Genomic DNA, 16,673 nt, shown 5'->3' with positions numbered 1-16,673 from the left:
AGTTTTTGAATTTGTATAAAATTTACAGTTTGCGTTAATATTCTTCCTAGTAAAACAGATCTATGGATTTACTAAGAAAAGTGAATACACAAGTGAAACAAACACCGAAATAAATTCATGCTTCTTTAGTCCAGGCAAAAGGCAAGAAAATTGGAACATATGATAGGTCTGGATTTTTGCAAAATTAATTCTCAGCAGGAGATGACCTTTGAGGTACTTTAAAGAGTATTTCTTTCACATGCATGGTTTTAAAGAAGGCTGAAATATATATTTTTTTATTCCTCTCTCCTTTTGTGTCCTCTATGATTCGTTATCAAGGTATTAATCTCTTCTTGATCCTGTGGAAGAGCTTCATAGAGAGGGTAATGGGTTTGGAGTGCTGACAGAACGTATGCCCAACCATCTGTCATCAAGGCCTGGACTGAAGAATGGATACAGCTTCCCCAAAAAATTAAGAGAGGTAGACCCAAGAAGGCACTTTTCTTCAACATTATAGAATGAAAGCCTGTTCTCTTCCTGGTCCAAGGAAACACCAACCACAGTGCAGTGATTCGAGTTTCTTACATCTGCCCCAGCAGTTAGACTGTATTTGCCCTCGGAAAAACGCAAACTAAAGATTCCCTCTGAAGATGACTTCAAATTACTGCTCTTCAATGAATTCCTAATCTCCTCACTTACCACCCCCAGCTCCCACTCCAATTTGTCCCCCACCTCCACTTCCCAGTAATGGATTTCATCTGAAAACCCTTCACTAGCTACTACAATCAATTTTGGTGTGACTTCTTTATGAATGGAAGACTTGACTCTATTTTTCTCCTTAATGATGAGTTTTGGATCTTTGCAGTTCTCATCCAGGGTGATATTAACTTTAGAAAGAAAGGAAAAAAGGGTGAAAAAAGCAAAAAAAATCACACAAAGCACCAAGTCATTTCTGATTCTCATGAAAATAAAGAACAGTAATCTCAAAGGAAGTGTATAAAGGAAAGAAACCGTAAAATAAAAAATTAAATAGGAACATGTAATGTGTGACTCTGTGGGACAAAAATTCAGTAGGGAAAATAATTTCAAGACACAGGAAGGAAAGAGGAAGTTCTGAAGCTATAATATTCTCAGTTAATTACCATTAGGCAGGGTATGCTATTTCTCTAGTTCCACAGTGGCATTATGAAATCATCTTTACTCAAGTTGGAGGTCCTGTCCTATTAATACCTAGATACCTATTACCTTTTCTATGGCAAAATATCAGCAAAGTCAGGTCTTAACATTCTCTTTGCTAGAAATTCTAGAAATTTTCTCTCAGGTGAAAATAATATTTCCAAATACCCCAAGGCTTTAGCAACAATTCCTTTTTGTCTCTGCAGTCAAACCCCATCAGGTTTTATCGTTTTCTATATGTCGGATAGATATTTTTCCTCATTTCAGAATATGGATTATCAGAAATGGTTTAACACAAATTGTTCCCAGGAAAGAAAGAACATGAGGTTAATGGTAGGCAAGACTTGGCTTACCTGCCTTACTACGAGCTATCCTGAATTCTATAAGAAAAGAAATTAATAATTAATTGAAACAGTAGTTACTATACCGTATTTTGCTACGATATTGTGTTACAGGGGTTCAGATTTCAACTTACCCAATTCATTCCTGGCTTTTTCTGAAATATAAAGAAATTCATTTTATCCTCATGCACAGCAAGACTCATTTGTAGGAGATCTGAGCTAATGTGATATTACCAATACTATATTATTCAAGCATGACCTGGCTTAAGGACTCGGGAAAAGATATGTTCAGCTTAACTTTGAAGTGGTTATATAAATCCAAGCTGGTTACCTGGGCTTCCTAGATAGTCAGGAGAAAGAGACTGGCACAGCAAAAGGTGATTCTTCTCAATGTTTCAGTCACCTATCTGAAACTACTCCTGGATGCCTTGGTCTCTCAGTGATGGAGCCAAGGATACTGGCTTAGCCTTGATTGTCAGCATTTAGATTACTAGTCAGATAAGGTGAATTGCACCTAGGGACATACAAGAGGTGTAGCTATGCTTCCAAAATCAAAACCAAAAAACTCCGAACTCCCACTTCTTTTCAAAAATGGGAAGCTGTTAAAGGGAAAATTTTCTTTCTAGCTATGTACAGCAAAAATTGAACCCTTGAAGGATAGAAATGATGTTCCTTACTATGGCAACAGACATTATGGACACTTAGATTGGGTCAGATAAACTTTCTTTCAGCAAGAGTGGAGTATAAGAATGAGGAAGAGCGAAGGGCTGCAGCAGTCTCCTAATGGTGGCACCATTCAGTTTCAAAATGTTATTTCTGATTACAAAAAAAGAATTAAAGGATTTTTAAGGACCTCCAAGTTTAAATTAATTTTCTTACCAATTTTACTCTCTGCTTCCTGAATTTCTACAAAGAAACAGAATGAAATTGCCTGTGAAAAGTTAGGATGAGCAAAGAAGATGAATTATGCTACAATCATTATACATTACATGATTTATTTTATAATGTTTTTCTAGAAAAAAATTCATGTTTATCCATAAATAAATATAAATATACATTATATAAGTTTACTCTTATATTAAATAACATATTAGATACATTATTCCTGAACTAAAGAAATGAAAATAAAATGAACCAACAAATGAAAACATCAGAAATAATCAAGATGTGATTTAGAACAAATAGTTCCCAAGGGTACGTAGAATTCTGGGAGCATCACAGGGAAGAATAATAAAACCTCCCTCAGCTTCACAAAGCTTGAGAAAATTTTGTCTCTTGTACAGAATAAAAACTAAATGTTTCCAGTGCAAATGATAGCTAAGATTAACAGAAGCAACAATACAGTAAAAGGTGAAGATCCTATCATCCAGATTCATCCTACCAAATAGTAAAACCTTAATTCAGTAATCTCCACATCAAACCACTGATTTTCAGCAAATATGGTCTCATCACCTTGATTTCTAGGTGATATTCACAGAAAAACAAACCCTAACTGTTGTAAGGGTACGATAATTTCATCATGTTCCTCCTTATTTATTTAAATGCTGTGTAGGGGTATATCTGTGAAGATCTAATACATGCACAGATTTATTTTTAGTGCTACTTTATTTGCCATTTAAACTCACATTTTACAGCAATATTTTCACTAATAATATCTTTTAGACAAAAAAATTATGAAACTAAGGAAAATAGGACTTTCAGAGATCTAAGGATTTCTTTTAGGTCATCTTTCTCAATGCCAACTACCTAAACTTAAGTAACTATCTCTAAATCACTATCCTTCAAAAACCAGCTACCTAATCCACTTCTAGAAGAAGTCTTAAGATATGTTTAATGTTTATGCTTTAATGTTTAATACATCCTTAAACATTTGCTATAATAGAGATTTCACATTCGACCAAAGAATCTATTTAACTTGCCATCCTGACAGATTTTTACCTAGTGTTTATCTTAGCCTCTCTCTCTACTATTCGTCCAGTTCTTTTTGGACATAAAAGAAGGTTTATTCTCATCCCACTCGCAGCAGCAACTGATACTTTTTCAATGATGTGACATGTTTGGATGCAAACCTCCTCTTTTTTTCCTTCCTTATCTAGTCACATATAACCATCATCCTTTTTACGACTCTTAGATTCACTATGGGACACAGCTACTTCCAGTTATTTTTGAGAACTCATCTTTTCCCTAGTCTTTGGCTGATAATTTCACACTTTACTGGACACACAACGTCAGGAGGTAAAAGAGATACTTCTTCAGCCTTCCCTGCTTTTTTTTTCCCTGTCATTTTCCTCATGAAAACTAGTAGAAGCAAACACTTATAAATATTTCATCAGTAATTGCCCTTGTATATTTTCTTTTACGTACTCTTTTTAATTCTGTAATCAGCTGCTTTACCTGCTACTTCATTCTGATATGCAATAAATAACATGCTCCATGTAAATTCTTCCAGCAGTGGAAAAATCACTTTTTATCTCTCTCTCTGTTTATATACATTTATATGTTCCATATACATATAATACAACTCTTCAATTACCTTTTCTATTGGAGTAGGGGAGATAATCTTCACACACACAAAAAAAAAAGAAAAAAAAAAGAGAGGGAGAGAGATTTTTCTAACTCAAATATTCAAAATTGTACAAAAAACACTCTTTTCTTAGAGTGGTCACCTGTTAACCAGCTTTTAATATAGGACTAAAAGTGTGGTATGTAGTACAAAGTGCAGAGTAAGAAAAAATATGGCACTTTACCCTTCTGTGACTTTTTCTGCTCTTCAGCTGAAAAACAAAGCAATGGAAAACAGAAATAGTAGACAATGCTATGTTTTCAAGAACGAAACTCACAAAATATAATTGAGAATTTCAGTGTTAAAGAATGTGTTCATATAGGGAAATTAGGATTAACATTAAATTCAGCATAAAATTTAAGGTTAGGCACACAAGTAAGCCTTCAAAATAGATAAGATATATTGTCCTGTGGAGATATGTATCTTCCTCCATTTAATTTGGAGGAAGTCTAGACGATTAGGTAAGACTATATACGTAACTTCCACCTGCTAAAACTAGGTGACATTAATGGTATCTGGAACTATTTTCTTTCATATAATTGAAACTACTAGTTTCAGAATAGAAGGACCTTTCCAGTATGGGCTCTCTGTTGTAATACTGTAATTTTTGGACTTACAAAGACTTCTTCTAACCAAAGGATACTCAAAATTGATGTAACAAAGATGAGTCAAAATATGGTCTTACCCAGTTGATCTTTGAGCTGTGTTATTTCTGAAAGAAATTATATAGTAAAAGAGCAATTCCTCTTTAATCTGTAATTTTAAAAAATGTCAGCTTTTTATTTCAATGTCAACATTTCAAATTTATTATCTGTTATTTTCTGTTTCAATCTATCATTTATCTGTCTTAAAGATGGCTTTATAGCAGGTATAACCGATGCTTTTCCATGGTACTCTAAGGCCTATAAGAAAAGTTTTAGAACAGTTAACTGCCTTTACTACACCTCTGTCACTCTTTACATGCACAGAATGTTTTCTCTTTGAAGTAAAAGCAGTCTTTGTGTTTTGTGTTTGCCCAATGCAGTCCTAACCAACGATGAGGCTTGTAAGTCTTCATAAGGAGATCAAAAGAATAATTCTTTTTAAGAATTAAGATTTTTATTCTTTTATTATTATCCATCTGAAATTCAGCTCGGGACATGATCCTAAATCAAGAACATATTAATTTTCCTGAATTAACTGACTGAACAATTTTCAAGCTTACCTACTGAGCAAAAAATATGAGCCATGGATCAAATTTATTCATGGGATGAGGTGTCTCCTTTGCAGAAGACTTTTTTTTTTTTTTTTTTTTTTTTTATGGCCAACATAAAAAGTGTTTCAGTACAAAATATTTTTTTTTGCAAAAACAAAGTAACTACTGTTATTTCCTAAGTTCAGCTTTTATCCGTTTGTAAAGAATTAGAAAGATTTATTGTTTGAAACTACTGGAAAAGGCTGCTTTACTTACCTTTTTCAATTTCACATTTTGCATTTTCTGTGAAGAGAGGGAAATACATTATAATCCTAAAGATAGTTCTTAAAGCACTACCATTCAATTTTAAAGACTATGTGGAAATGATTAAATTACCACAAGCTGCTTATATCTATGTATATATTTTTTCCAGGATTTATATTTTTCTTAATTTTTACATGAAGTATATTTCAAAATATGATCAACACTTTCCTGGTTCCAAATTTAGCAGACAATGGGCTCAAAACCAAAGTTGTATAGTGAATGGAAAATTAACGGTTTTATTTAAATGCAAAGGAAATAGATTTCCAAAGTAAGTTCCAAAGTCATACTTTGTGGATGACTTATTATATCTTAAGTTTTATTTCACATGTAATAGTGAACCTTTGTTGGACAGCTACTAAATTTTGCAAAATGCATTACAAGTGTTTTAGGGATGACTGAGAGTAAATGCTAATGCAAGTCAACAGATTTGTTCCCAGATACTTAAAATTTTATTCTCAAAACATTTTCATTTGTATGCAAATTTCTGAGCTATTTCCTGGGTGGCAGCTTACTCCATAGAGTATGGCAAAGGAGTGTTTTCTTTCCTATAGAATGTCTATGCTTAAAACAATAGATAGCATAAAATGCCATTGATTAGCTTTATTCTGCACCACTTGTGTGTGTTTGAAGTCCTAAAATAAAAATCTCACAGTGAATCACAAATCTCAATCGTGAAGCAAGGCAATTAGCATAGTGAAGGTCAGCAACTGATTTCAGTATTCTCCCAAAACATGTAGGATAAGAAAGAAAAAAAAAAACAACATATCATGTGGCATTTTTCAAGTGGGAAACTTTTAGATTCTTCAGAAGAAGATTATAAGAGGTATCTTTAGCCCAGGGGGCTTAATCTCTCTATATTTCTTCTGTAATCATTAGATAAATGTTCCATAACAAAGGCTTTTTGCCACCTCTTCCAACGTATACATCCAAAAGAGCCTAATTTAAGTGAGGCACAGGAATTTCCTCATTTCTTAACAAAGAGTGAAATCTCCAGTGGGCCAAACTTTCTCCATGCTGACTGTGCATACAGCAACTTCCTTCCCAGAGAGGTATCTTACCTGGAGCCTAAATTCAGTAGGATGAACCAAAGGACAAAACAATTATGTCATTGAGTAACTTCAGGAATATAACTAATCAGCCCCATGGTTTATACATTGCAATGGGCTATCACTGTTTATATTGCTGCACATATCTTTCAAAATGATGAAATGTGGTATTTACTATGACTTACCTGCACGAGTAGTTGTCTTACTATTCTCTGAGACAGAAAGACAAAGGAAGAAGGGAAGGCAGGGAAGGAGGGAGAGAGGGAAGAGAGAAACAAAAGATGTTATTTTGCTTTCTTGTGTGCCTGTAGGTTTTTGAACAAAACTTTTCATACTTCACTGTGGTCATGGGTCATGTTTGGTAAATAATAATTTATTTTCAAAATACCTTGATTTATATATACTTATATTTACCTTTAACATCATGAGAAATCACACAGAACTTAATGACTCAATCTATTGACATTGAAAGCAGAGAAAATTCAGACTTAGTATGCTCATTTGGCATAAATTATACGTGTAGTAGAATCGTATTAATTAGAAACTAGCATATAAAGCAATAAAAGGACTTGCAAAGAAATAAATGAAGCTAATGGTATATTTGGATACATCCAAATGTTTCAATTATTTTCTAGAATTAGTTTATTTCAATAATGAGGTTAAACTGCAACAATATTTTCACCATAGTAATGCCTCAAATCATATTGTACAGCATTGTACCCCAAAATAGTGAAGTAGTTAGGAGATTCTTAAAAATTAAAATGTAAGGTAAACAAAGAAAAAAGACAGGGCTGAAGAATGACAGGGGTGATTGTTCATAACCCTGGACCTTTCCAGATAATTCTGGACATACTGATGTTATCTTTCAGCCAGACTGTGTTAAGCACTCACTACTGTAGCATTAAGAGTGGAACTTACTTCTGAGTTTATATGTTGCAGCAATAACCAGTAATATGCTCAAGAGCAGGATCACGACAAAAGCAGCCAGCCAAGGGGAGGTGGCAGGAAAGAAAACATCTGCAAATTATTTCACATGACCAGTTATAAGTTTCATTGAAAAATCAAGTTTAGGTATGTCCTCAGATTCACATGGGTAAGAAACAAGCGTTTCCACAGCCACTGGGGAGAGTGGTAGTGATCAGCATCTCTGTCCATCTTTGATGTCCAGTTTCAAAAAGCAGATGGCCAATTTCAACAAAGTGCAACCTCGGTGCAAGACTGTAAAGAGCCTTGAGTATGTCAGGATGCAGACAAGAAATTTTCATTACTCTGTTTCCCATCTTTCCAAAATAACAGTACAATTACAAATTTTGATGAGATCTAGATGTCCTCAAAAGTTGTATGCTCATGCTCAACTGAAAGTTGATAACAAAGCTAAAGATATAGTAGCTATTTTTACTTGGGCTGGATAAATATACAACTGCATGTCACAAGCACATTTTCATTTTATTGGGAAGCACTGAGGTTAACATTTTCCAAAAGAAGCTGGTAATCTCTGGCACCCTTTGTCAGCGATGGGCAATTTACAGTAGTACATTCTGAATCATACTCACCTGCAATGACAACTGAAGACTCTGTTGATGTTTTCAGAAGTTTATCAATTATTTTGCAAGACACAGAATTTCCAGACCCTGGTTTTAGAAGGAGGAAGCTGCTGGCATTAGCACTGTTGGTGCCAGTGTTGAGTGGTGTTCCAGTGAAATTTTCTCCTTTACTATCTGTCCACAACACCTGAACTTCAGAAAACAACCTCTCAGAGGAGCATTTTAGTCTGATACCATTATCCTCATAATCATCCAAGACAATGAGCGGATTGTGGCCACGACCTACAGAAGTGAGAGATGTATAGGTGAGCTGTGCTCAGTGCGCTTAGTGGTTTTAAAACCTGAGAGGAACATGTGTGCAAGAAATTTCACAATTATAGTGCCTGTCAGTATTTTCCCATGGAAACTACAACTTTCATTCTATGACATTAACAAGCCCTCCCAAAGCTTTAGGCAGGAGCAGCACTCAGTCTGTGTATGACAGATCTGAGGATAAAGAAAAGCCCACAGATGCATTTGAAACACACATCACTAAAAAACACTCCTATTTTCAAGTGACCAGAGTCTAGCACTACCATGAACCTGTAAGCCAAAATTATTTTTTCACCTCCTTTTCTCATGTTGAATATACAAGATTATCTGGAGTATAATTATCTCACCAAATTTGAGCCATCTGAAAGAGAAGGATCTCATTTAAGGCAAGCATATCCTTCCAGAGGGAAAAAAAGGTGGAGGGGGGGAGAAAAGAAAAGAAAAGAAAGAAAAAAAAAGGAAAAAAGGAAAAAAAAAAAAGAAAAAGAAAAAAAAAAGAAAAAGGAAAAAAAAAAGGAAAAAAAAAAGAACAGAAAAAGAACCCAGGGAGAAATGGGATTTCCTAGAGAGTGTTTCATTCCCTTTTAACATAGAAATCTAAGATAAACGAGATGCACTATGCTCTGGAAATGCATGTCTTTTTCAGTTGACTGTACAGGTAGTTTAGATAAACAGTCTGGATATACCTTTAATTGAGAAGAAGTCAGAGGTCGTAGGGAGGTATCAATTAAAATTTATTCATAGTCTTAGAAAGGAATTTATTGAGGAGTGAAATTAATCTATTAAAGAGCAAAAACTACCTGTAGTGGCATGATGTGTAGATACCAACACTAAGATGAAGATGACTGCTGTCAACTGGACTGAGAGCCCCATACCTGTGTGGTAGAGAAAATCTGTTTGAATGCAGAATATATTATGCATGGGTCTTCACAGTCAGCTTAGATCACTCCCAAATTCACTCCAAGATCTTGTTTCCTGCTCACTACTGACATGCTCAGCTGCACTTTAGATGAAATTGAGAAGTGATACAGGGGCCAGAGTAGTCCTATGACTGCTCCTGTGGGCTGTACTGCAATGCTCCAACACTAATGGTAAAACTCCAACACTAATCCTTTAAGCCATGCTGCAGAGTGTGATACTAGTCAGATTTGCATAAAGTGAGCAATTCCTGAGCGACACAGGCATGTGTCTCATTAGCTGTACCAAAATAGGACTTGGGATGGATCCCCGGAGTGAATCACAAAGACTCTATGGATTCAAAAACCCCAAACATAGATTCTGCTGTATGTAGAAAGGTGAAACAGATGCAATGTAGACATGGAAAAAACTCGTAGTATATTTTTGTGCATACATGGAGGCTTATCTCAGATAAAAAATGTAGCCTCAAATTGTATTTTCTGCTTATATTCCTGTAGCTCTTGAAACTAAAACTTGAAACTGCAGTCAATATCTTTCAAGCTATTCTAATTCTGAAAATACCATCTTGTCTTATTTTGAGAGTCCTTCTCAAAGTATAGTATTCAATAATTATCCCTTAAAAAGGATAAATAAAAAATTAAAATAAAAATGTGCTGGCATTTTCTAAATTAAATATTTCAACTTAGAAATACTAAAAACACTTTTTCTCAGATATTTTTAATTGAACTATCTAAGTAAAAATACCTAGAAATTTCAAAACATACATTTCAAAGATTTATATAGCCCTTACTCTCTCTGTTTCTTTATATACATATAAAGCTATGTATAAATCTAACAAATATAACTATATATATATTTAGGTAAATAGGAATGTTTCACTTCAATAGTAGTCAAAATTAACGTTTTTATAAGTTAAAAATGAACCTTGATAATTTTGATGAAAATAAAGTATTTTCCTTTCACTTTGACCTAGCAAAAGATACTACTTACTAATATCTGCTTTGAAGGGCACTACATTTCCAGATTGCTTCTCTCCTCCCCACCACAGACACTATTTTTTGCGATATAAAATGAGAAGTCTCTCATTTGTTATGGCTCTTCCAAGTTTCCCCAAGGATTTTCAAAATTTTCTCTGATTGTACTGGGAAAACTAGTATTTTCCCAACATGCAGCAAGACCACTTTCACAGGAGAACTGTGATTTGGAGATGGCTATATTTCTTCACTGACTGCAGAGAGACACCAGAAAACTAACTTATGTTAGGTGTCCAACATTTATCTGTCTAATGCTATATACAGGATGAATCCCACTTTTTGTATCTTTTTGAGGTAAAATATAGCCCATTCCTAAATCCATTAAGACTGGCTTTTGAGAAGCATGTTTTCTCATTGGTTTTATTAATTTCCTCCTTTTTTGAGCCTTTTTACATCATTTTCAGGCCTTCCTCTATTGCCAAAATAACTAGAGAAATTGTTCCTTTTTTTTTTTTTTCAGATTTGAGATTCTGCTCTCACTACAAGAACCACAAGAACTCACTTATTCTAACTGCAGAACTACAAGCACTGAGAAGGAAATAGAAAAGAAAAAAAGCCCAAAATATTACAAAAAGCAGAGTAAAACCATGAAAACAAACAGCATTTTTTAAAATTCTTGGCAGATATTCTATTGTGACTACACTTACTTTGGGGCTGGCATTGAAAAGACAGCAGCGAACACCCTAAGCTGGAAGAGAGGCACTGCACACTGTGCACAACAGTTGCAAGCACAGGCAAAGAGAAAGACGGGAAAAAGAAGTGAAAGTAAAACTTTATAGAGAGAAGACAAAATGGAAGATGGAAAGAAATACGGGTTCCTTGTCTGTTATATGCTATCAATGCACAATGGAGCTTTTCAAAGTGTGTGTACACCCACATCACACGGAAGAGCATGATTTTCCCTCCACCAGATCACTGGTATTCTCACCATATTCCAACCTGAAGTAAAGTCTTGCAGTGAGGGTGGCTTCAGGACAGATCCTGAGATGCCTTGAGACATCTCAGTATTTTTGGAAGTCTTCTCTCTCCCCTAAGAAGCCACTCACCATTAAAAACCACAAATAAAACTGAGAATTCAGCAGCTTCCAGAGACAAAATTACAGAGATCTCTACAGATTTTTCAGAATAGCACCCAAAACATTTGCCAGTCAACACAAAAGCATAACATAGCACAAAGATCCCAGGCGTCCTTTGAACCAGAAAGGAAAGGGAACAGAGGACTAAGAAAGCATTCTGAGCTCTTCTCTTCTAGTGCAACCAAATTACTGTTCTAGCAAAGAAAAACACAAACCTGCAGTTCAGCAGCACCACCCTGGATTTCTACAAATGTAGGTGCATGTTAAAGAAATCCACATGCAGGTGCTCATATCAATTGATGATGCTCAGAAGGCGGGTGGTACCTTTGGACCCTGCCAGCCACTACTTTGCTGGCAATAAAATTGATGCTTTTAGTTCCTCAAGTTACCTATTAACAAGGGAATGTAATAGTACAATCACTAGTTTCTCAGTGAGTGGAGGATAAAAAGGCAGGGCTATGGATTTATGCTGTTTATGGTCAAATACGCTGCAGTAGGTAAATTAAGAGCAAACCGCCCTTAGAAAAATTCAGCCTGTGGAAGCCTTCTATAATGCTATGTAAAAATATCTCCAAGAAACTAGTAGGACTGACCAATAAATTAGTTAATTTAAAAATAAAATCATCTGTGGAAAGAGAAATGATGGTTCAGGACTGTGTTATATAAAAAGCCTTATTTCATTACTCTAGCGCTTCCCTGATAGTCTCCTTAGCTGTTCTCCAAATGCTTGTGGAGGGATAAGTTTAGAAGACTTTGGGACAAAGAAAAGGGGAGGGGTGAATGTATATGCGGATTGTTTCCTATCTGGACCTATTCTTTAGGGAAGGAAAAAACAAGGTGAGGAAACCAGAGAAAAGATGATAGTAGGTTTTGCTAGGGGGCAATGTAAGCTTGCCAGTGGATGTGTTGGAGGAGGTCTTTTTGGAGAGAGAAAAATGCACAACTCAGCAAAATTGCACCTGTGTCCTCCTTTGCTTTGCTGTTTCAAGACTCAGAAGAATGATATGCCCTCCCCTAACCTGCAGTATTCACTGTTTAAGTATAAAGCAGTGTTGAGTATTTATACATTTTGGACAAAAGCTTTCCCCCTCAGGAACTGTTGCATACCCATGAGACCATTTCTGTGCACCAAAAAAAACCCTACGATGGCAATATACATACAATGCAGAAGAGGGGTTTTAATGAGTGAAAGCACAAGTCAAACAGAATAAATTCTTACTGCTGAATCTGACAAAATTATCCCTGTAAAGTCAGTACTATCCCACAAGAGGGAGCTTGGAATTCACCAGAGTTTGGTGAGAGCCAAAGGGCAAATCAGACTCCAGCTACCAATACTTCTCCCTCTTGTGGATTTAGGAACTACAAAGATTCTCTCTTTGCTCCTGCAGGTCAGTGGAAGCTTTTGGCCTATCTCTTACAGAGAGAACATGCTAGAAAGCTTTTTTTTTCTTCCTAGAAAGATACAATTTTCTTTCTCTAGCTGTGTGTAGAAATTGAGTGCTTCTTCATCCCTCAGTTGGTACAACTGCATACCTCTTTAATGAGAAGTAAATATTATTCTCTATAGATCATGCATTTTAGTGTCTACTGTTCTGTGATCAAGAGTGTATTTAGGATTATATCATCTGCATATGCACAAAAGAAAATTAATACAAAAAAAAACCCCATGACATCAATATAGGTTAATTTCATACACATTTAAAGGTGCTGACAAGGGAACTTGGAGAAGTAAGTTGCATCTGGACATCTACCAAAGGTGATGATGCATGATGAAGTGATAGTCCAGAGCTCTCACACCTCCACAGCTCTGCCTAGGGGCTGCTCAGCCAAAAAACACCAGGATGGGAATTAGAAGCCTGTGTCTTCAACCAACCATACATTTGTTTCTGTCTGGGTACTTCCAGGCTGTGGTGGGCTATCTGAAAGCAGAATTTCTGCAGGAAGATGTGGTCTGTCACAAGATGGCCAGCCCCTGCACACAGGAAATTAGATATGGGTAGGTGCCTGAGGAGTTTCTTGCTTTCCAGCTAGAATAAACTCTAGCTTCTCTTCAGGACAAAGCTTCTATGTGAAGGAATCCATTCATTTTGCATCCAGGACAGCCTAATCACAAATTCCCATTCACTTAGGAAAGTGTTAATCAAGACACTGGGACCAACTAGCAAGTCTCTATAGTCTCAGAAAGGCTCACCTCCTCTGTTGCTGGACTATATATGCACATACATACCCAGCCAAAAGTTGGAGCATCCTATCCTCCATCACCTATAACCTATGGTTTAACCTTCTGTGTGCCTACTGTGACCCACATCATACCCCATCCTATCGTTTGCTTTGGATATGAGTTTAGCTCTGTTACTCAACAGAGAAGAGAGGCATCAGAGACAGACAAATGGAATCTGGGGACTGGCAGATAATGAGCTAGTAGATGATGGATTCACGGTGTTAGGAAGATGGATGGTCTTTATTTAACCCAGCCAAACACTATCTTGCTCTGTTAGTCCAGGGTCTCTCTTCAGTGTTGGCTGACCACATCTCAGAACCAGAGTACTCTATTAGCACCGTCCTCATCACAACTGGCAATTAGAGTATTCTTTGCAGAGGGATATTTCTAAGGGTTTTCCAGGAGTTTAGTAGATCTGTCCTCCTCTGTCACTTTTCCAGCTTGCAGATTGTACAGAATGCAAGTCCATATTGTCTCCATCTACAAAGATAAAGATATCACCCATGAGGTTTCTGGCACAGTAACTACAATGCTGTTATAGTGTAGGAGAATGGAGATGAGAGTAACATCAGGCCTGTCAAGAAGGAGCAATGGGTCCTCAGACAAAAGATGTCAATGACTTGTGCGCCCCAAATTTTTTCCTTTTAATGACTCTTTATTGTCAAATTTCTGCTTCCTGTCTAGCTTTAGCTTTGGCCCCTATTCACTGTCAACCAAACACGCCACCAGGAATAGGTTGACTGTAAAGGCATGTCAGCTATTCTTTTGAGTTTTAAAGCTCTGTGAGCAGAAGGGGAAAGAGTTTGTGCCATCACTGCCTGGAGCTGGAGGCCTGAACAATGGATCTTTTACAGGTTATGTTCCTGCACAACACAAGTCACAAAGCCTCATCCAAAGCAAGGTGGTCGTGGAAAGGATCTGACATTGTTAGTGCTCCCTAAGATGTACTTCAAGTCTGAGGAACCTACCTTGCTTCTGTGGAAGTATTCTGTACATGGCAAAGATTGTTTTACTTTACTCAATAGCTGGAAACTTTCCAAGAGCTGTAATGAATAATAGCAGATCTGTTCTCCAACAGAGAAAATCTGAGACACCTCACAAGCTAGAGAGACTGTCTTGTGCTGGGATAATAAAGAGGACTTCCCAGGCTACTCACCTGGCAGGGATATCTACTTCTTTGAGCACCTGAACCAATAAACTGCTATTCCCATACACGTAAGGAAGCAGGAAGATGTCCCATGCACACCAACTTGAAGAGATGCCATCCAGTCCTAAAGAATGTATTGCTGACCTTTTGGGTAAATGTGTATTTGCTTAAAGTGAATGTAGATAAAGTATGCATATTTGAAACAAATTCAGTTTGCAGAAATAGTAGAAAAAATGTTTCAAACAAAAGAAGCAACTGAGAGGTGATAATGATTCAGGAATTAGAGTGTACTACTGAAGAAATTCCAAGCTCAGTATCTGCTGTGGCAACTGCATGTATTAGTTAAAATAGATTACACTAGAGACATTAAAAAATGAGAAATTTATTCATTAGGTAACTTCCTGAAATGGAAGAGAGGATGAAATATTAAGATAGTTATGATACTACTTTTTTTCTTTCTGTCTCTCTCTCCCCCCCCCCCTTTTTTTTTTTTTTTTTTGGTCATAGCACTATCTCTATGGCACTATTTGCACTATTTGTACCTAAGAGCAGCAGTTGAAGATGAAAGCACCTGAACATATAACAGACATCATTTACCAAAGCATGCTAAAAATATCACTCAACAAGAGTTTACAAGTGAAAATTTAAATGAAATTTACAATTCTAAAAAGCTCAACTCCAGCTGAAAGTCATAACCGCTGATGCAAAACTTAAAGAAGTTGTAAAAGCAGATCTGCTGTTAGCCCTTGGTAAAGCTGCACTGTTGCCTTATCTCAGTTGCCAATTAGACATCCTCATCCAAATCTAGTCATCAGCAAACAGTATGCATTTCTGTCTAGATTTTGATAGTCAGTTCCTGTGTCTTTTATTACCATTACAAACTGCTGTTGTTTGTATAGATTGTACTTTCCTAATCCTGCAGGATATAAGATGTCCATCATGACTGATGTCAAACAAAACTGTGTATGCATTAGTGCAGGATTTTTTAATACAAGGGATCAAGAATTCAACATTAATCAAACCTCTTTTGTGTGTAAAGGAAAGTTTTGTAATCAAATAAATGTCTACCTAATGTTAATTTTGCAAACAGTTGATACCTGTTGACTTCCTTCAGGCACTACTTAGTATCTCAAACTGCCAGAATTGCAAAACAAGGAAAAGAAGTCTTCACTATTGCACAACACACCCAATTTAAGTTAGCTAAACTTTCAATTAATTTAATCTACAGCCACTTATTACTATTGGAAAGATCTGTTAAACCATTCCAAGAGCTGCCATGGTTTTCATCAGAGTGCTCCACTTTGAAGTAGGTGATCAGATGCCACAACTGCTGGTAGTTATATTATGGATTCACCCTGCTGCTAAACAAAGCAGGAAAATATCACAGCTTGAAGTCCTTGATGCATACCAGCAGATTAATATAGTACAGCAGTGTGACTTTCTCCATTTAAATTAGAACATAGCTGCTCTGCCAGAGAGCCCACAAGCTAAAGCCATGCAAGATAAGAAAGGTGTGAAATTGTTGACTCAAAATCTCATGGAGTTTTTGACATGTAGAGGTATGAAAACCAAAGAGTTGTGGAACTGGGAGTCAACGGCACAGTCATAGCAAGAAACAATTAATTTCAAGAAGCAGCACAGGGCAGCCTTTCTTCATCTGATATTACCCAGCTAGGAAAGGCTCAGTGGTTGTCTACAAGTAGGGAGGTGAGTATATTCATGCTTAATATCACTTTAGTCCTAGCTATCTTCTGTGTGTATTAGCCAGTAAGGAACTGTTGTGAACTCATCAGTTGGGTATTGCTGTTCACATGGTCT

General features: G+C 36.3%; 1 pseudogene; it reads right to left on the bottom strand.

Moving 5' to 3' along the window:
- Positions 1-351: 351 nt before the first annotated feature.
- Positions 352-10,024, bottom strand: LOC134149740 (butyrophilin subfamily 3 member A3-like; annotated as a pseudogene).
- Between the last annotated feature and the right edge of the window lie 6,649 nt (positions 10,025-16,673).

This window comes from Rhea pennata, chromosome 21 (genome assembly GCF_028389875.1).
Source record: "Rhea pennata isolate bPtePen1 chromosome 21, bPtePen1.pri, whole genome shotgun sequence".
Taxonomy (NCBI): Eukaryota; Metazoa; Chordata; class Aves; order Rheiformes; family Rheidae; genus Rhea; species Rhea pennata.
The sequence above is the reverse complement of the archived record's forward strand: the minus strand, read 5'-3'. Positions and strand labels throughout refer to the sequence as shown.